The sequence below is a fragment of the Calypte anna genome, chromosome W, assembly GCF_003957555.1.
Source record: "Calypte anna isolate BGI_N300 chromosome W, bCalAnn1_v1.p, whole genome shotgun sequence".
Classification (NCBI taxonomy): domain Eukaryota; kingdom Metazoa; phylum Chordata; class Aves; order Apodiformes; family Trochilidae; genus Calypte; species Calypte anna.
The window spans coordinates 16,491,743-16,513,044 of record NC_044276.1 but is presented as its reverse complement, the minus strand read 5'-3'; the positions used below and the strand labels follow the sequence as shown (position 1 = coordinate 16,513,044).

Below are 21,302 nucleotides of genomic sequence, written 5' to 3'. Positions count from 1 at the left end.
GCTTTTACACAGCAAGACAGCTGGCTGCCCCTGGACCGCCAGAGACCATTGGAAGAACTGGCACACGCACAATAAGTCTTGAACAACAGCCAAAAGGATGATTTAGCCTCATGCATATGTATTAGTTGGGTGAGGCTTTGAGTAATATTTTTAATAAATATTTCTACCTTTCTCCTGGCTGGTGTGCTCAATTTGTGGAAATTCTACTGAGCACCCAGCTTTGCACAAACCTGCAATAAACACAATATCTCTCCTGTTTGTGTGAGGATTGGCTTTTTGTGCATCAGGTGACAGATCTGTGTTTCAGACTACAGAGCCCTACTAACAAAGAGCCCCCTACTCTGAGCATATGTGTAGTGAAATCTTTAAGCACTGTCATGTTAAATGGAAGTGAGGAACTAGTGAACCAATCATACGAGCAATAGAATTTGATTAAAGTTTTTTCTCACGTTTCCGGGTATAGAAGTAGCACTTGCATTTCACGAAGCTTAGCTTGCTTTGTGGAATCCTTTCCTTTCCTTTCCTTTCCTTTCCTTTCCTTTCCTTTCCTTTCCTTTCCTTTCCTTTCCTTTCCTTTCCTTTCCTCTTTTCTTCTTTTCTTTCCACCTCCCCAATTGGCTGAGGCACTGGCGGAATTTCTGATTGGTCAGTGCACGCTGTTGTTAGGCTGGCGAGGCAGTGCGGGGGTGGAGCTGCTTCTTCCGATGACTTGGCTCTGAGATTCCGTCAGCGTGAAGCGCTCTGTCTCGCCGCTGCGATCCTGCCCGAAACTCGCCGCTGTCCCCCGCTGCTGAGGAGCTTCTGCTAGCCGCTTATCCTCGCCCTTCCCCCCTTCCCCCCACAGCGCCATGGCCTCAGGATCCGAGTAAGTGTGGGCCACCCGCCAGCAGGCCGTGGCCGCGGCGGTGCTGGGCCTGGCTCGGCCTACTTCTCCCTTCGCCTCCGCGCGGCGCTGGCCGGGGTGGGTCGAGTCCGGTGGCGGGCCTGATCATGCCCCCAATCTCGCTGTGTCACGCAGGCTCTAAGGAGGTGGGGGCGGGGCAGGGCAGGGAGGGGGATGGGCCGCTCCAGTCCAGGAGCGTCCCCGCAGGAGGCCCCCGCGCGCCACTACTCCACTCCTTTTCGTCGGCCTCCCTGGGAAGTGTCGAGTCATGGAAGGGGGAGAGGCCTGGCCAGGCCTTTCGCTGGGCCCTGGCCATGCGTCCGCTCGGGGCCGTCCTGCTTGGGCCTCGGCCAGTATGGGTTTTGTTTTTCAGGCACCGGAGCGCCGGTGAAAGAAAGCAGCGGAGTGGCTGGCGAGATGCATGTCCTAGCCTCCTACCCGCAGGCTCGCAGCGGCCATCGGGTCTGGGCTAGCAGTGACATGGCATTAGAGACATGTTCTGCCGGGCTGGCCTCAGTGACAACTGAGACAATCGGCTGTGTTTTTGTCTCCAGGGTCTTGCCTCGCTCTGTTTTCAGTTCTGGGCTGAGGGTCATATTTTCTGCTCCTCAAAAATTAGTACTACTGGTCTCGCTTCCAGTCCACCTGAATTACTTCATTGCCTCTTGAGAGTCGTCTTAAAAGACTTTTGCATAGTTGTTCTCACCACATAGGAATCAACAAAAGTTACTCTGCAACTGGAAAACAGTTACTATTTAGTTGCTATTTAGTTTACTATTTACTTTAGGGCTAGTATTGATGTCTTGTGCTTCATATGCAAATTTGGCCATTAGCCGTGCCTTTATATCCTCCCTTCTGACCTCTGTCTAGGGGCAGACTTGATGCAGGCTTTGAATTTGCTCTAAAACTAAATTTTGTGTTCAGTTTCTCTCTTTGAGTTAGTGAAAGAAGGGAGTGAGAGGGAAAGTGTATGAGGCGCTATGTATGAGTGAAAGTGTATGAGGGATTTGTCTGAGTGTGTGGTTGAGATGCACAGACACATTTTTCTCTGTCCTCTCGGTTACAGCATGATTAACCCCCAGGAGAGATGCGATTAGGGCAAATGGTGATAATATTCTAAACTGCTACTGAAAGATGGGTAGTGCTTGTCTGTCAAAGTCCTTAACCTTGTCTGTAGGAGAAATAACATCACTCTCCTGTGCAGCTGTCATGTAATTCCTTAACACTTTTGTTTCTTTGTCTGCAGAACTGTCAGATCAGATAACTGAAGCTGATCCTGCACATTTAGATGTGTGCGTGCTGTTTCTTGAAGATCATTATTCCATTTTTAATGCCTTCAAGCTTTTAATATATCTGTCATATTTCTTGTGGCTTAGTGGGCTAGAGCTGCAGTGACTCCTGTGAAGGTTTAATGGAAAGGTGCTTATGTCCTAAAAAAAGTTAAAGTGTAAAACCCTTTTTCATGAGTGCTTGATTATTTCTACTGGGTTGCTAGGTTTAATTAGGCCTCAACAGGCTAAACTCTTACAACTCTTCCTGTCAGGGGAGCTGCAGCATTGTCCTTTAGTTCCTCTATTTATCTGTGAATTGACACCAAATAGACTTGAACTTTTGTTTCAGTGGCAGTGGTTACATGTGATTTCAGATGACTAATTCTTACAGTTGGCAACATCTCACTGATGACTTTTCATAAATAGCGTCATACCTATTTCCATTTGAGGCTAGTAAAGTAGTTATATTTAGTGACATAAAACATTCTGCTTTGAACTCCTGAAACAGGAATAGGAATGCCTAGGAATAATATTCTCCTTTGTCTTAGAAACAAGTATGATTTCCAAAAGACAACAAAGAAACCTGTACAAAATGAAGACCAAAACAGAGAGGTGGCTGGAAAGGGGGGAGTGATATCACTTGGACTCATTAACTTCTGTTTTCTTTTCCAGTTCTAAAGCAGATGACTTATCAACTGCTATTCTGAAGCAGAAGAACAGACCTAATCGTTTAATTGTTGATGAAGCCATCAATGAAGACAACAGTGTTGTGTCACTGTCCCAGGTGTGTCTTCTATAAAAGTAAAGCATTTAACCTGGTAATATGCAAACTGTTGTCTATTAACTTGAAATGTAACTTTGCAACATGAATCTAAGTATTTGTGTCTGCAGCAGTTGTAAGTGAGGGATGAGGGTTGTCTTGTTTTCTAACATTTCCATGATAAAATATATTTTGATTTTCATCTTTTAGGATTCAGTTGAGTTTTTGCCATTAGTCTGGCTTCAGGATTAGCTCTTGACTGATGTAGTGGGAGCCTCTGTCTTTCTAGATCTAGTATATAACTCCCAAGATGTAATTCTCCAAAATCAAATAGCTCTCCTTCAAATGCTTGAATTCTTGTTTTGTCAGAAGCTTGATCTAATGCTATTACTGTTTATAGGGAAAAATGGATGAATTGCAACTGTTCAGAGGAGACACTGTCTTGCTAAAAGGAAAGAAGAGGAGAGAAGCAGTCTGCATTGTTTTGTCAGATGATACCTGCTCAGATGAGAAGATTCGCATGAATAGGGTTGTTCGTAACAACCTGAGAGTGCACCTGGGTGATGTGATCAGGTGAGAACTAGTTTGCTGAACTGCTGCATATCTCTGGGTTTCATGAAATGAAAATGATGCTAAGGATTCTTGAAGTCTCTACAGGACCTCCATGAGCCCAGGTTCTGCCATTAAATTAAGCTCAATTACCCCACCATTGTCACAGTCCCCAAATTTAGTCAGATGAATTCAAGTTTTTCCTGTCTAAATTTTTAAAGTTCACAAAGTTAACTGTGGAAAGCAGTAAGCAACATTGTAATAGGTCTTGTAGTATGTTTAGCTTGAGCACTGAGCTGCCCTATGACAAACAGAAGTTAAAACTTGCTAGAAATCATAGAATACCAGGTTGGGAGGGACCTCAAGGATCATCTGGTCTAATCTTTCTAGGTAGGAACACAATTTAGAGGAGATGGCCCAGCACCTTGTCAAGCCTAGTCTTAAAAGTGTTCAGTGCTGGGGAATCCACCACTTCCCTGGGGAGAATATTCAATGTTTGACTGTGCTCATAGTGAAACATTTTCTTCTGATGTCCAATCAGGATCTCCCCAGGAGTAACTTGCACCCATTACCCCTCATCTTTTCCATGTGACTCTTTGTAAAAAAGGGAGTGTCCATCTTCTTGGTAGCCGTCCTTTAAGTACTGGAACATGGCAATAAGGTCTCCCCTGAGCCTTCTTTTCTTCAGGCTGAACAAACCCAATTATCTTTCCTCCTGCAGCAGGCTTCCCAGTCCTTTGATCATCTTTGTGGCCCTTCTCTGGACTCTCTCCAATCTATCCACAGTTCTAGTTATACATATATATACAGTAATAGTTGGGACCAGAACTGAACACAGTATTCCAGGTGTGGCCTGATAGGTGCTAAGTAGGGTGGGATGATGACTTTGCTGCTGCTGCTGCCCTTGTTGATGCAGCCCAGCATCCTGTTGGCTTTCTTTGCCGCTGCAGCACACTTAGCTCATGTTAAGCTTATTGTCCACCAAGACCCCCAGGTCCCTTTCCCTAGAGCTGTTCTTCAGCCAGGTGCTGCATTCCTGGATCATGTATTCTCAGGTCTATGTCTAACACAGGACTTTTGCTATAATGCTCGGAAAAGGTATCAGGAAAGCATTGAAGTATACATTTTAGGATATATATTCATGTGTATATTTGGGATGATATATGATGGGAATGGGAGGAAAAATGTGTGAGCATGTCTTAAAAAATGCTAATTTGCAGACAGCTCTTCCTCCCGAGAATCTTCCTAATCTGGAATATCCTACATGTTCTGAGAAAATTGGCACCAGGTTTCTGACACTAGACTTCCTGGGATGATACCTGGAATAATTTTTAAATGCAAAATGTGTTTCATATGAACTTTGTAGAGGAGAGGAATGAGTCTGTTCCACCCATCTCTCTACCAATAGAAAATGCAAGTTTTAAATATGACTGTAGTTGGAACAGAACAGTGCTTTGATTCAGTCTGAAATTAAAATAAAGGTGGATACTTTAACCTGATGTGAGGTTGAGTAATGTCTGGTATGACAGTTCAGCCTGCGCTCTCCCCCTCTCTGCTGAGACTGTGACTAGTGGTTTTCAGCCTTACAGGTATGTTACCAATTGTCTTAGCTTAGTTGCAAGGGTCAGAGAATTTTCACACCTCTTGCTCTCAAAGTTTTTTGTTGTTGATTTTTTTTAAGTACTTATTGTAAATAATAATAGCTGTAAAATAATAGCTGAAATGTTTATTTAAAAAGGTGGAAGGGGTCTTTGGACTTAAATGTCAGTTTCCACAAAGGGGGATTGACAGACACGTGGCTACCACTGGTTGGTATTGTGAGAGCCTTTGCTCAGAATCAAGGTTATCAGTAGTAGGAGCTCTATTCTCTGTAGTAAGTTATGTGAGAGAGAGAGAGGAAGGAACAAAGTTTCCCCCAGCTCTCTTTCCTTTTGGTTCAGCAGTAGCTCCTTGAGAAAACATGTTATCTCATGACTTGCAGGTCATTAGGCTGCATTAGCAACTTGTGAATGTGCCTTGGGGATGGCAAAGGGGGTTACAGAAGAGCAGGGGGCAGGAAGAAAGTATAAAACTCAACAGCAGTTTCAGATAGGGCTAAAAGGAGTGAAGGAAAGCATGTATTAGTAAAGACAAGCTTGCTGATGGGCACGATATTTACCTTGTCAGCATTCTTATGCAAGTAGAAAGTCTCACCAGGGCTTTGGAGGGTCCTTTCTGGCATTTGTACTGGCCTAGGAAGGGACATCACTGCTTTTTCCAGACTTGGGTGTAAGTCTAGGATGATATGGATAACTGGAGTTTTCTTCTGTTGCAGCATCCAGCCTTGTCCAGATGTGAAATATGGCAAACGTATCCATGTGCTGCCAATTGATGACACGGTAGAGGGGATCACAGGGAATCTTTTTGAGGTCTATCTCAAGCCATACTTCCTGGAAGCATACAGACCCATTAGGAAAGGTAATAGCACCTGTTATTGAAGTATTGCCAGTGAGTGTGAGTTAGTCCTGAGACTGAATAAAGAAAATTTCTAGAAGTTTGCACACTCCACAAAGCATTTGACTGACATCTCTAGAGTGGGATTTTATTTAATTTTTTCCTCATCTTCAGAAGAAGGGGTGGTATCTGTTGCTGGCTGGCAGAGCAGCTTGATAGTTCTGCATTTTTTTGATACATGGAATGGGAGAGCATCAGAAAAGGCTTGGGTAGAACTAATTTTAATTTTTCTCCTGAGTTGCTTGATGAGATTGGGGAGTTACCTGCATATTAATGAATTGGTTGGATATACTAGCTGGCACCCTGAGTAAGTTAAATTTTTCAAAGTAATTAACAACTGGGAGAGTGCATAAAAAACCAAATATACTTTTAGAGTTGTGCTAGTACCAATTCTGCTGGAACTAATAGGTCCTTATGCAGTATAAACAAATTGAAGTTATCCAACTTCTGTAGCCCAGTTTAGCTAGGAGTCATAGTGCAGTATTATATATTATTCTACTTCAGAAGACAACCAGTTATAACTAGTAACAACTAGTTATTAATTCAAAATTAATTTTTATTCAGTTAGGACTTTGTCTGTCTGTTTTAAAAATGTTAAATTGAAACTGAATGGAAAAGAAATGTGATTTCTTGCATCTGTGTTTTGTACTTGAGCAGAATATTCTTTCTTTTGTTTGCTGGTTTTGTTTGCTTTTTGTTTCTGGATGAAATATGAGAACTTCAAATTCTACAAATCTAAATGGTGCTTGGGTAGTCACAGTACATGAAGCTCTTGAGTTTAAAATGTAGAACAGTGTTAAAAATGCCAAGCAGTGTTTTTATGCCTATGTAACCCACTTCCTTGTCCTCTAGGGCTGCAGGTAGTACAAGGGTTGACATCTGTTGTAGCAGGCTACTGAAGTGTAGGGTTTTACAGGTGACATCTTCTTGGTGCGTGGAGGGATGCGTGCAGTAGAGTTCAAAGTGGTGGAGACAGATCCAAGTCCTTACTGCATAGTGGCTCCAGACACAGTGATCCATTGTGAAGGAGAGCCCATCAAACGAGAGGTGAGCAGAATCTTGCCATGCAGTTCTACTGAATCCTCTGTGTCTGAAATCTGTTTCAGTGACAGTTCTTCAGAGCAGCAGTGTTTGCAGTTTGCTTTGGCATTTTGTCTATTGAATGTAATGATTAAAATCTTTAGTTTCAGGAGATGAGCTGCTGCTGAAAGTAGTCAGAGAAATGTGCTTCCACTGTCCTTCCTCATATGCTGAGATAGCACCAATGCTTAGGTTTGCTGATGAGGTGCAATACTTTGGCAGCAGCTGGTTTTGCATCTGCTTTCACATATCTCATGCTGGACTTAAATGCATCTTTTAATTGCAAAGTTCTCTTGATCCATAGTAGGGGAGGGCTTACCATGTTGCTGAATTTCTTGCCACATTAAAAGAAAGCAATCAGTGCTTTTTCAGTGAGAAATTTGAAATCTTGGCCACCTTACAGTTACAGAGTAGGAAATCTCAGAAATGAGCTAAGGTGGTTGTATACTTCTTTAAGTGTCTTTTTCCTACCTGCAAATTGGTGTGAGCGCTGGTTTGTAGTTAGCTTCCTTCTGAAAAATTCACCTCTATTTGACTCGTGAGACTGTCTAGGCACTGGATAAGTCCAGTTTGGGCTCTTAAGGACACAGAAGAGACAGATAGGAGCAAGCTAAGCCAAGGCCACCAAAATGATGAGGAGCCTGAGGTCAGAAGGAATGAGGAGCAGCTAGGAGAATGGGTTGATGCAGCATGGAGAAAGGAAGGCAAAGAGGCAGGCTTTACTGGCAACTGCCTCATGGGAAGGCGTGGATAACCCGGCTCTTCTAAGAACTCCATCAAAGGACAAGACTAGAGGCAATGCCTCAAACTGGATCAAGGGAAATTTCCAGTAGATATTAGGAAATAGGTTTCCCCAAGGCCTGGAGAGGGCAGGAATCTCCAGACTTGGAGACCTTCAGCGCTTGATAGGGCCAGACCCTGAGCATCCTGCTTGAAGTAGTAGGTCCTGTTTGTGGGGCTTGGACTGAGCCCCTCTGAGATTCCAGGCAATGTTGTTTTATTTTTTTAGTGTATCCTAATGTTACAGATAACTAAGGCCAGTAGCGGTTTGGACAGCCAGATGAATGGATGCTGTAGAGCTGTACTGGATTAGTTGGTCTTATCTGCACGTTTGGATCTTAACATTCTCTGTTAATTTGAGTCAATCCCAAAAGAAAAAACTATGTTGGAGAACTGTATGGTAACTAGGGTATGTCAAGTATTTTAAAATATCACTTACAGTTTAAGGGAAAGTACATTTTTATTGGGCTTCATTGTCTATGGTTTTCTTTAAGTGAGGTCTAGGTACACGCAGACATTTCCCTATTCATGTCTGGGAAGAGAGAACTAAGAAACAATTGTACAAGACACCAGGAAGACTTGAAAGTGAGAATCTCAAAACAGCAAAAAATGGAAATGAGCAAAAGCTTAGATTCCTGGGTCCTGAAGACCAGGAGGGATTGTTGAACTACTGGTTTCACTGAAATATTTAATGTATTTCCTTCGGGTAGGATGAAGAAGAGTCACTGAATGAAGTGGGTTATGATGACATTGGTGGCTGCCGGAAGCAGCTGGCTCAAATAAAAGAGATGGTGGAACTTCCCCTCCGACACCCTGCACTCTTCAAGGCCATAGGGGTGAAGGTAAGTCCCCATGTGCACTGGGTGGGAATAAGTAATTTGTGGGGTGTTTTTAATGCTGGTGTTAGGAAAGTATTTCTATACACGTTTTGGACACAGATTAAAGTACTGGCAACTTGTAAAGGTTTTTGTGTGTCATGCAAAGTAGTAAGGGTGTTGATAGCAATGCTGGGATGGCATCTGTTGTATGAGTTTGCATTGCAATTTTGGACTGGCTTTATCAAATGCTTACAGCTTCACTGTGAAGCTACTTAGGCATTCAGATACTAGCTCACCACCTTGTCTTTGTCCTCAGCCTCCACGTGGAATCCTGCTGTATGGTCCCCCTGGCACTGGTAAAACACTGATTGCCCGAGCAGTGGCCAATGAAACGGGGGCTTTTTTCTTCCTCATCAATGGTAAGTTTTGTGGCTGCCTTGTCCCCAGATCTGCTGCGTGCTTATTCATCCATCTCATGATAATAAATGGTATTTATAGGGCTTATAGAGCCACGTTGTCTCCCTGACACCCTTCCTTACCTCTTTGAAGTGTGCCTCTGGGGATGCTTAGAGGCCATTTGTGTGGAAGCGTCTGTAGTGAGACTTCCCTTAAGCTTGATAGTTTTGTAGCAGGGTGGTTGGAAAGAGAGTTGCGATGCAGGGACTTTCAGTCGGGCTGAGTGTTCATTTATGTTGGAGAGGGCAGAGCTGTGCGTTAATTGGTGAGATTATTCTATGTATATGGGTGCAAGACACTTATTTCTGTTGCTGCCAGCATGTTCCATTCAGAAAAAGAAGCTGGTCTTCTATGGATTTCTTTTTTCCCTCAACTAAAGCACAAGACCTGTTTTGTTTTACATAACATTAATTGGGAGGAACTGTCCTGAGAGCTATAATGATTACCTTGGGACTCAGCTACAAGTGACAGAACCTCCTATTGATCACTCTTCACCTGTAGCAGTTGAGATGAATACTGGTTTATGTCCAGTAAGGACCAGATTCTGAATTTTCCTCAGTTTTTCTGTCCCATTTTATAGTCAGTGCTGGAATAACTCAACGTTTGTATTTAGAGTGCTGCTTTTCTTTTCTGATTTCAGTCACTTAGACCCATGAAGGTGAAAGCTAAGTGGTGAGCATAGCAGTGAGCTGCGGTAGGGAAGTGACTTGCTTTGTTTCTCAAGATATCGGATGTAGATGGACTGGTTTTAACCACGTTGTCCTTATATACTTCTTAAGTGTGTGGAAGGTGTCACTGCATGCTAATGAGCCAGATGTTTTTTTAGATACTTGCACTTCTGTTGCATAATAAAAAAATACCACTATCAGAATTAGTGATGTGTTCTCTTTTTGCTGGTCTCGAGCCTGGAGCTGCAGGCAGTGTTGTAAACAGAGCTGGTATGAATTGGTGAGTTACTTGTAATGAAACACTCTTAGTTCCTGCCTGCACCAGTGGCTCTGCAGCTGGTGCACTTCAATCAGCTAGCAGCTTTGCACTCCTGAGAGTCAGGTTTCTTTTTCTCGGATCTCTTAAAAACATACTTTTCATTACCACTCCCATCAGCGTAATAGAAAAAAAATGTGTAAAACCAGAATAAATCTGTAAGCCTGCTTTAGTGTTCAGCAATTGTCAGATATCTCAGGGGAATGCTGTTCTTCCTTCTGGGACTGATGCGCTTACACATTTTTTTTATTCTTTGAGGGGATTTTGGGCTGTTGTTTTTTTGGTGGTTATTTTTTTGGGGGGGGAACTCAGAGGGTCTTACAGAGGTAAATGTATACCTTGAAGCTAAAGACAGCTTCAATATCTTAAAGCTTTCTCCTTCCCTACCCTGATAATTCATAACCATATAATTTGGTTGCTTCTCTTACAAGCTGGGACTGACATTAACTGTGTGTGGTGGCACATTACAGAGAAGCTCACTGAGTGTGAAATAGGATAAGGAAATAGGGAGCTAAAGGTGGCTCTGACTAGTGCTGCATTCTGTTGAGTAAACTGAAAACACCAGAATAATTATAGAAAGTAATTCTGCATGCGGTTCTTGCATGTTCAGCTGCAAATTTACCAAACTTGTTTGATACTATTTGCTTTGACTTGAAATATAGATACTCCCATGCGAACGTTGTACTAAAAAAATTCATCTGCATGCCTTGGGGCTAGCTGCCTCTCTTCTGGGTGCTACAGTGCCACTATTTTTTCCAGGTCCTGAGATCATGAGCAAGCTGGCTGGCGAGTCTGAGAGCAACCTGAGGAAAGCCTTTGAAGAAGCAGAGAAGAATGCTCCTGCTATTATCTTCATTGATGAACTGGATGCCATTGCTCCTAAGAGAGAGAAGGTAAAGAAATCCTGTAGAAGGTAAAGGAGTACATCTTTTTTTTGTAACAGCTGGTGTGAATCTCTGCATTTGACTACAAGATGGATAAAGAAGTATTTAACGCTTGAATTCAGTTGGATGTCAGAAGTTGGATATCAGAAGAATTCTATATAGCTCATGATATTTCTTAACAACTTGCATCTATTGTATTTGTCTGCTGTGGTACAGTACTAGCTCCTGTGCTGTGTTGTAGAGCTTTTGGTCTAATCATTACTTTCTCTCTCCATAGACACATGGAGAGGTGGAACGTCGCATAGTGTCTCAACTGTTGACTCTTATGGATGGACTGAAACAGAGAGCACATGTGATCGTTATGGCAGCTACCAACAGACCTAACAGCATTGACCCAGCACTCAGGCGATTTGGTAACCATAATTGCCATTTTTTTTTTTTTTTTTTGTCTGTATCAGATATTTTGTTATGGACTATGCTTTAGGGACATTGGAAAGATATAGCAGAAATTAATATTAGACCTCTTCTCTGTGTTACATAAACTAGTGACTGGTCTCCAGCTATTGATCTGAAATTAATTTCTAGGCTTCCAGCCTTTTGTATAATTTTCTGTGCTTTATTAGGTTAGAGCTTGTAGAAATAACAAAATACAGGGTAGCATGCTTTTTCACCTCATCAGTTGAGGCTATTTCAAGACTAAACGCTTAAGGGGTTGTTCCTCAGGTTGCAGAAGGATCTGAATTGTCCAATTTCTCTTACCTCTGTTGATGAGAAGTCTGGTAGTTTCTGAGATTCAGGTTTTTGAAACTTTGCAATGTGAATGAATTTCTGTTGTATGACAAGTTGGTAAAGTCTATAATAGCAAACCAGTCAAGTTTGCAGGAAAAAAACAACCTCTTAAATGTTGTAGTGAGGCATTTGAATGAACAGCTATGGCTAGAAGAAAATGATAGGTGTACATACCTTAGTCAATATTGCAGTAATACATAGGTTTCCTGCCTTCCCGTATATTGGGGCAGTTCATGTTTTTCACCACTATGAAAGTTCTGAAAAATTAAATCTCTGTATTTGTGGACTCTTGTGCTGAGGACACAAAGGTAGGAATAAACAGCATTGGCCCAGGCTGCCCAGGGCAGTGGTGGAGTCTGCATCCCTGGAGGTATTTAAAACTGTTGGTGTGGTGCTGAGGGCCATGGTTTAGTGGTGGCTTTGTTAGTGCTAGGTTAACAGTTGGACTTGACGATCTTAGGTCTTTTCCAATCTAAATGATTCTATGAAAAATGTCTCATGGTGTGTTGGTTAGGGGAAGCATATTTTCCTATAAATGAGGATTTATTTGCAATCCTCTGTGTTATATAATCTTGAACTCTAGTTAATACAGTAGTCTCACTTTTCCTAAATGGCTAAAGCCTTTCCTCCTTCTCTGATCTGACTGCTACTGTGCTGATAGATGCTGCAGAGAAACCCAAAGCCCTGGCATTTTCTGAAATTGTATGAGTTTGTGGTTCATCATCATGTTCCTCTGTCAGAGGAAGGCAGCAACTTCAGCTCCTCTAGTTTGCAGAACCAGCAGCTCAGCATATGTTTTGTACTCCCCAGGTCGTTTTGACAGAGAGGTAGATATCGGTATCCCAGATGCCACTGGGCGCCTGGAGATCCTGCAGATTCACACAAAAAATATGAAACTGGCTGATGATGTTGATCTGGAACAGGTGAGTAGCATGCTGTTAGGAAAGTTTGTCTCTGCAGACAGATGTTTCTGATGCTCTGTTTTGTAGTGCAAGATTTAAGACTTGATCATGTAAACATAGTTGCTCATTTAGGACAGCATGAAACTGGGTGAATGTGTGATCTCTGGGCTTCCTTCTGACTAGTTTACCAGTGATCAAAAAATCCTCACTAGTGAAGAATGACATAGCTATGTGAAACAAATATGTATCAGTCTAGTCTGGAAGTGCCTTGCCACTGTTTTCCTGGGTTTGTTTGCTGCGGTGTTCTCTTAAAAAATTAAACAAGCCTGAAACAGCATTTTTTGTGCTGGGTGAACATTGTGGTCATACTGAATGTTTACTGTAATCTCTGTCCTGAATAAAGAACTGCAGTCCTTAGGGTTATCTTTCTGCACACCTTCTGAATTCCAGTTGCACCTTTGATCTCAAGTAGGAGGTAGAACAGCAGTGTCTTTGTCTTAAGTATGTGATAGCACTTGTCTTGAATTTGCAGCAGAGCAGTGATGTTCCTGTCCTTCAGTTTTGTTGCACCTCTGAGTGAGTGACCAGGGCATGCGTTGCCCTTGCAGAGCACTTGCTTGTATCCCTGTGAGTCATAGTCAGTGCTCTGCTTTTTCAGGTGGCAAACGAGACCCATGGCCATGTTGGTGCTGACTTGGCTGCTCTTTGCTCAGAAGCTGCTCTTCAGGCTATCAGAAAAAAGATGGATCTCATAGACCTAGAAGATGAAACCATTGATGCTGAAGTGATGAACTCGCTGGCTGTGACCATGGATGACTTTAGGGTAATGCATGAGTGCCCCTCTTTCTTTTGGGTGCAATGTCTAATTGCTTATCCGAAGCACATGAACATAATGTGTTAGAATTCATATAGTGCTGTTTCTTGTAATGACAGTGGGCTCTGAGCCAGAGCAACCCTTCTGCTCTTCGGGAGACTGTGGTGGAGGTGCCTCAAGTTACCTGGGAAGATATTGGTGGTCTAGAAGATGTAAAGAGAGAACTACAGGAACTTGTACAGGTAAGGGTTTCCAACAGATTTTTGCCTAGTCAGCTTGAAAAATAATAATATCCAGAACCTCTTCATATTCCTGTTTGGGCTGTGAACAGGGAAATGCAAAGTTTTAATGGTATTTATGGTAATGGACTGATGCTGTTCCATCTTGGTTAACTTAAAGACAGGAAGGTGCTGGGAAGCACCATCAGGCTTTCCTTAGCTGAGTCTACAGTGACATCTTGGGTGGGTGTTTTGCTACATACAGAAACAGCAGCAGTATTGGTTTCTTTTAAGTGGAGACCAGCTGAGAATCCTGTTATATGGTGTCTTTATATTCCAGAAAGTGGATGAAGATTGTCATACAGAGTCTCTGAAGGGCTTTCCATCAGTATTAGCATAGGGACAGGGGAGAATTAATTGTGAAGCCTTCTATGAAAGGAGAGGCTGAAACAAAGTCATAAATGGTCTGCGGAAACTTCTGGTGTCTACCTGCGTTGGGGTGGTTTGGGTTTGATATGTCCATGCTTTCAGTTGTCACTGTAGAAACAGTCTGTCTGTGAATAAAATAATCTACTTTTCAGTCTAATTTTCTTGCATGTCTCTGGAGGGCAGAGCAAATATGTTAGATGATGAGCTGTTCCCTTTTTGCTTCTGCAGGGCAGAGTGAAGCTGGGGTTAAGTGTGCTGGAAAACTACCTGAAATGGTATTTAGTTCATAGGTGAAATACACTGTTTAAGTCAGCTTCACAATTTATCTGTGGTGGTTTTCAAACCAGTGCCCGTTTAAAAGCTCCAGTGCACCAAGCAGGCAGAATCTTGTGTTTAACCCACTAGAAATCTCAGGTAGTGTTTCTGGTAGGAGCAGAAACAAAACTGATCTAGTGAAAGATGTCCCTGCCCCTGGCAGGGAGGTTGGACTAGATGATCTTTGAAGGTCTCTTCCAACCCAAATTGTTCTGTAATTCTAAGGTACATACCTGTTCTGGTTCATCACAAGAGGTTTTTGCTTGGTTGCTTTGTTCTTCAGTATCCTGTGGAGCACCCAGACAAGTTCCTCAAATTTGGCATGACCCCATCAAAAGGGGTTCTGTTCTATGGGCCACCCGGTTGTGGTAAGACACTGCTGGCCAAAGCCATTGCCAATGAATGCCAGGCAAACTTCATTTCCATCAAGGGGCCAGAATTGCTCACCATGTGGTTTGGCGAGTCTGAAGCTAATGTGCGTGAGATCTTTGACAAGGTAAGTGTGTGTTCTATTCTTTGTACTATGTTTGTGCTGAGATACCCCCAAAATATTGTCTCTACTGCATTTGTCTTACTGACCTGGTTCTTCTGTGTTTAGTTTTCCCCACTTGCACTGAAAGCAGAGGCTGCTTTCCTGATGTTAGGGAATTGATTCTCTTTGGCAACATAGCTATTAAATGGCTTTCTCCTTCTGAAATTTGTCTGTTGTTACAGAATGATGAATGCCCCAGTGTCTTAGCATAAGGCTAGCATTAGGATGGCATAGATATTCGCTTCATCCCTGAAAATCTTTGACACCTCATTAGCCATCGCCTTCTACAGATTTTCAAAACATGCTACGGGTTCTTAGTCTTCTGCAATTGGATTATGTCATGGTTTAGCAGTTTGGGCAGACCAAAAATCAGAGGACAGAATTGCTTTCTATTACCCTCCACTCTACTCTCCTAAGGGAAGATAAAAGGGAATAAGGACAAGAGACTTGAAAATTGGAAATTAAAACTGAAACAGGTCTACTAGAACAGAAGGGCAGTAACACATAGGGTAAGGAACAAATACACAGATATATACAACCCGATCTTGATGCTGGCAGGTATAGGTGCCTGAGGGCCCTCTTGCAGCAGGGCTGACTTAGGAGAGGGCTCCATGGCTCTTCCCAGCACCCGATGGATGTTGGTTCTGAAGAGCACGTGGCAAGCTGGTGGTAAAGGAGCAGGGCTTCTGGTCTGCCTGACTTTATATATGGGCAGGAAATGGGAGGGAATATTGACCTCTCTGTGTTCCATCTCTCTTGGATCCTCAGGGTCTTAAGGACCCTCTCTTTAGTTTCTCATACTCAAACTTTAGTTCTTCCACTCAAACTATGACAGATTAGATGATTGTGGTAGGTCCCTTCCTACTGAAATAGTCTCTTCTGTTTTTATACTTCATTGTATATATATGGCTTAGAAAGGACCTCACTCCTACTACTCAGTTCCCCTGTAGATAGGAGGTATCTGCATGGATTATCTTGGGAGTTCTCACTCCTGTGGTCAGGAAAGGTGCTGGAAGAGCGAAGTAGATGGAGATTGAGAAAGAAAAATTTAGGTTGAGAGGGAACCTCAGAGGCCATCTGGTACAGCTGTTTGTCCAGAACAGAGAGAGAACTTGGAAATTCAATCAGGGTTGCTCAGGGCCTCATGTTCTGAACATGTGCTAAAGATGGAGAATCCCTGATCTCTCTGGGCCTTGTGCTAGTGTTTGAGCTCTCTGTGTGAAGTTTTTTTTCCTTATTTCTAACTGGAATTTTCTTTGTAGACATTTGTGCTTATGGTCTTTCATCCTTTCACTACACACCTTGAAGAAGGATCTGACTCCCTTTTCCCTATAACTAGCAATTAGGTAGCTGGGCACAGCAATTGGATTTCCCCCTTCCATTTGATATATCTCAGCTACTGATACTTGTTTGCCTAAATATAACCCACTGACTCCCCCAGATCTTTCAGGGGGAGTTCCGGTCCAGACCAATTGGCTCCAGCTTACCCTTTGGGCACTGGAGTTACTACCCTTCTGCTCAGTTCACAATGCTTCCAGCTTTGGGGAAATACAACATGAACTTGTTCATGAGAATTTAATTGAGGTTTTGTGTGGCAGGAGACTGTTCTGAAGCAGCTCCTCCAAGCTCTCCTTGTGGCAATAGCGCTCTGGTACTTCTGAGTTGCTTTAATGGTAGGGTAGGCTTAGTGTGAAATCAACTGTGCTCCTCACCTGGTGGTATTAACGTGCAGTAATTGTTCCTGTTTGCTTTTTGAAGGCCCGCCAAGCAGCTCCTTGTGTGCTCTTCTTTGATGAGCTGGACTCCATTGCAAAAGGCTCGAGGTTGGAAATATTGGCGATGGTGGTGGTGCTGCAGACCGTGTCATCAACCAGATCCTGAACAGAGATGGATGGCAATGTCCACCAAGAAAAACGTCTTCATCATTGGTGCCACCAATAGGCCAGACATCATTGACCCAGCCATCTTGCGCCCTGGCCGCCTGGATCAACTCATCTACATCCCCCTACCCGATGAGAAGTCCCGGGTTGCTATTCTTAAGGCAAACCTGAGGAAATCACCAGTTGCCAAGGTAAGATCTGTACCCTGAGTTGTGTCTGACTTGGATTTGCTTAGTGCTGCACATGCTCCTCACAAGCTAAGGATAGAGCAGAGGACTGGTGACTGCTCCCTGCACTACAGAGCTGGGAAGTCTTCAGTCCCTGAAGCATAGAAATGAAGAGATGGGGGAAGCTTGAGCTCCAAGTCTAGATATCAACAAAACCAGGTGTTGGTGTATAAGCACAGCAGATCTTTATCACGTAGTGGAGTTCTGCCCACAATATGGGAACAGGAAAGCCTGTTATGGCAAGACAGAAAAGATTCTTTTACTCTGAAATAAAAGTAAATGTAGAAAACGGGAGTGGAAAATGGAAATTGAAGAGGAACCATTGCAGTAAATTGTTGCTAAACTCTATCCTAGAGAAGGGCTACGTCCTTCATCTGGGGAGAAGGCAGTAATGCAACTGAGAGTTAATCAGAGAAAGCAGATGTCAAGTGAGAGCTCAAGCTATTTTATGCCAAGGCCAGCAGGTGCTTTTTGGGTGCTGTTGGGAAGGAAAGCTTCAAAGGAGGTTGTGGTACTACCTTCCTCAGTTGAGGGGAAGGAGAAGGAGGTTGTTTGTCTTGGTCTGCCTGTGCCACATCTCCATTTCCAGTCTGACAGTGTTTCATTTGACTCCTAATGCTGGGACCTGAACAAATCATACTAAATCCGTAAGTCAACCCTGTCCCTTCTTGAAAGTGAACAGTGCAGAGGCATTATCCCCCTCTACTCCACTCTTGTGAGACTGCCCCCCCCCCTTCAGTACTGTGTCCAGCTCTGGGGCCTCCAGCATAAGATGGACATGGACCTGCTTGACCAGGTCCAGAGGAGGACTAATAAGATGATGAGAGAGCTGGAGCACCTCCTATGAAGACAGGCTGAGAGTTGGAATTGTTCAGCTTGGAGAAGAGAAGGCTTCAGAGGGAACTTTTAGCAGCCTTCCAGTACCTGAAGGGGCTACAGGAAAGCTGGGGAAGAACTTCTGGCAAGGGCATGGAGTGATAGGACAAGGGGATGGTTTTAAGCTGGAAGAGGGGACATTTAGGTTGGACATTAGGAAGAAATTCTTTCCTGTGAGGGTGGTGAGACACTGAAACAGGTTGCCCAGGGAAGTTGTGGCTGCCCCCTCCCTGGATGTATTCAAGGCCAGGTTGGATGGGGATTGAAGCAACCTGGGCTGGTGGGAGGTGTCCCTGCCCATGGCAGGAGATTGGAACTAGATGATCTTTAAGGTCCCTTCAAACCCAAACCAGTCTGGGATTTACAGCTTCTTTGCAGGGTCTTGCTGGGTATATGTGGAGTGTTGCTGGCTTTTGTACATGGTAAACTTTTCCCAAAACCAAGAACCTTGACAGCTCATCTTAAAATGGGCCAAAGTTGAGGCATCTCCTTGATACCATGGGATCTAAAGACACCTCTTTTTCACCTGAGGGTGTACAGTGTAAATTACAGATTTTTTTTTTTTTCTTTTTTCCACTAGGATGTTGACCTGGATTTCCTAGCTAAGATGACCAATGGCTTTTCGGGGGCTGACCTGACAGAAATTTGCCAGCGTGCCTGCAAACTGGCCATCCGTGAATCCATTGAGAGTGAGATCAGGCGAGAACGTGAGAGGCAGACCAATCCCTCTGCCATGGTGAGTGGGGCATTCTGAGCTTTCCCTGCTCATGAGACAGGCAGCCCACCCCTGCCCGTGCTCGAGGTGTGCTCCTCTCCATAATTCTTGGATGGGGATGAGTGGGCTCTCAGCACGGAGTGTGGAACTGGAGCACTTAGTTCTCATCTTGGGGGAGGGTGAGGCCCTCCTGGGGTGTCTCATTGTCGTCATTGCTCAGGAGACCCCTGCTGCAGCTGGGACTCAATCTGCCAGTGTCCCTCTCCAACCCCTACTTTAGCTTTGGAGCATCCTGGCCTAGAGGGCAGGTGTTGGGCCATGGAGCTTTGGCATGCAGCTCACCTGGGCCCTCTGTTCCACTACAGGAAGTGGAGGAGGATGACCCAGTTCCTGAGATACGAAGGGATCACTTTGAGGAGGCCATGCGCTTTGCTCGACGCTCTGTCAGTGACAATGACATCAGAAAATATGAAATGTTTGCACAGACTCTACAGCAGAGCCGTGGCTTTGGCAGCTTCAGGTAACTGTGGGGGGATGCATTGTGGCCCCAGAACAGAGCACCGAGGCAGCTTTCTGTTGAATTCTGGGTATCAAATTCCCTCTTCCACTGTATTTTCCCATTTTTCCTCAGCATATACAGAAGCCAGCTGAGCATGTAGCAGGTGTAGCTGTGCTGCGAGTCAGTTGTAGCTGCTCTTTTAGTGCTCCTGAAGTTCATCAACCCTTTTTTCCTTTAACATGAGCAACATCCAGCAGACATATGTCTTGTGTGACCTGCTGTAAGACTTGATCCCATTTCTCCTGCCTGTCCTACTTGGCACCAGGATGTTGGCATGGAGGGAGGGATTGTGGTAATCTGCGAGACACTTTTGAACAGCATCCTTCTCTCCCCTTCTGTAGGTTCCCATCAGGTAACCAGGGCGGCAACAGGTCCAAGCCAAGGCACAGGAAGCGGCAGGGGGGAAATGTGTACAGTGAAGACAATGACGATGATCTCTATGGTTAACTTGCTGTTCTCTGTTGACCAAACTCTAAATCAGGCCATGGTGTACAGGGAAAAATTCGGTGGGACTCTCGGCTTCTTCATTCCTCAGTCAGAACAGTGTAGCTGCGCAGACTTTGTACAGGGAATGTTTTCTGCAAACACAAATCTAGATGGGTGTTCAGTTTTTGAGGCAGACAGTGAATTAACAAGGAGGGGAACCAACTTAATTTCTGAGAACTTTCTGTTCTAGTTTATATGGCAGAATCAGCAGCTTTAGCAAAGAGTACAGTGCTAGCCTGTATAAAAAATATCCCACAAAATGATAAAAAATTAATAAAAATCCTACAACTCTACCCAGGCCCTGGCAATTCCTTTGTGTGGACTTATACAATGTAACTTGCGCTGTCTCTAAACCCCCATGTCTTGCGCTATCTTGGCACTCCCTCAGTCTGGTGGAGCCCATTTGTACATGCATTTCCCTGGTGCGTTTGAGGTTACTCTTTTTTTTATGCCACTTAGCCGAAGTTAACAGAAGAAATTGATTTTTGCATTATCTCTCCCCTACCCTAGTTTGGCAGGAAGCACCAAGAGAGCAAGTTAGCAGGTTCTCTCTTGCTTCTCCAATGCTGGCCCTGAGCTGTTGGGTTTCTGCTGCCAACCTGCCCCTTTTTGTGCCTCATACTCAGTAGTCAGGTTCTGATCATGGTTCTTATCCTTCCTTTCCCCTTGCATCTAGCTGCTTTGCTCCTTGGTTTATTTTCCCTTCTCTGAACTGAAAAATGTGCTGCTGCTGTACTTCAGTGTTTTATATGAGAGAAGCCCTTGGTCTGGTCCCATCATACACACAGGAACAGTGTGGCAGGCTGGATAGAGCCCAGCCCTGGTCCAAAGGGGAGAACCTGATTGAAGCAATGGCAATAGGACAGAGTGGCAACATACTATTGGCTTTTACAAGGGGTGCAGGGACTGATGATTTTCTGCAAAGAGGCTTAAATCATAGAATGGCTAGGGTTGGAAGGGACCTTAAAGATCATCTAGTTCCAACCTCCTGCCATGGGCATGGATACTTACCACTAGATCAGGTTGCTCAAGGCCCCATCCAACCTGGCCTTGAAACACATCCACAAGTTCCCTGGGCAACCTGTTCCAGTGTCTCGCCACCCTCACAGGAAAGAATTTTTTCTTAATGTCTAATCTAAATCTCCTCTCCAAGTTTTAAACCGTTTCCCCTTGCCCTCTCACTACACACACGTGCAAAAAGCCCTACCCCAGCTTTCTTGTAGGCCCCCTTTAGATATTGGAAAGCTGCTATAAGGTCACCTTGGAGCCTCCTCTTCTCTAGGCTGAGCAACCCCAACTTCTTTAGCCTGTTTTCATAAGGGGAGGTGCTCCAGCCCTATGATCATCAAATATAGATTGTGTGGCAGAAGGGTGCCCCAGATCTTTGAGACTGAACCATACTGGAGGGGGGCAACCTTTCCCATGGCAGGAGTTGTATGAGGCCTGGGTGGGGGGGAGTTTCAGCCCCAAAGCCTGGTAGGTCTAGGAGGGCTCCATCAACCTAGCTAGACTTGAGAGAGGAGACAGGTGAGGCAAGTCTCATCTCAAAATGGCAGAAGGATAGGACTATCCACGAGAGGGGCTTGTTGTCATGGTTTAATG

At 44.1% G+C, this 21,302-nt stretch overlaps 1 pseudogene across 1 annotated transcript; it reads left to right on the top strand.

The window, feature by feature from the left end:
- The first annotated feature begins 674 nt into the window (after positions 1–674).
- On the top strand, positions 675–19,718 carry LOC115600062 (annotated as a pseudogene). The gene is made up of 17 exons (XR_003988783.1): positions 675–865; positions 2,827–2,938; positions 3,315–3,487; positions 5,778–5,920; positions 6,873–7,003; positions 8,527–8,658; positions 8,951–9,053; positions 10,834–10,967; positions 11,236–11,371; positions 12,558–12,670; positions 13,308–13,472; positions 13,583–13,705; positions 14,709–14,921; positions 16,716–17,028; positions 18,521–18,676; positions 19,021–19,175; positions 19,556–19,718. The product of XR_003988783.1 is annotated as a transitional endoplasmic reticulum ATPase-like (transcript).
- Positions 19,719–21,302: the final 1,584 nt, after the last annotated feature.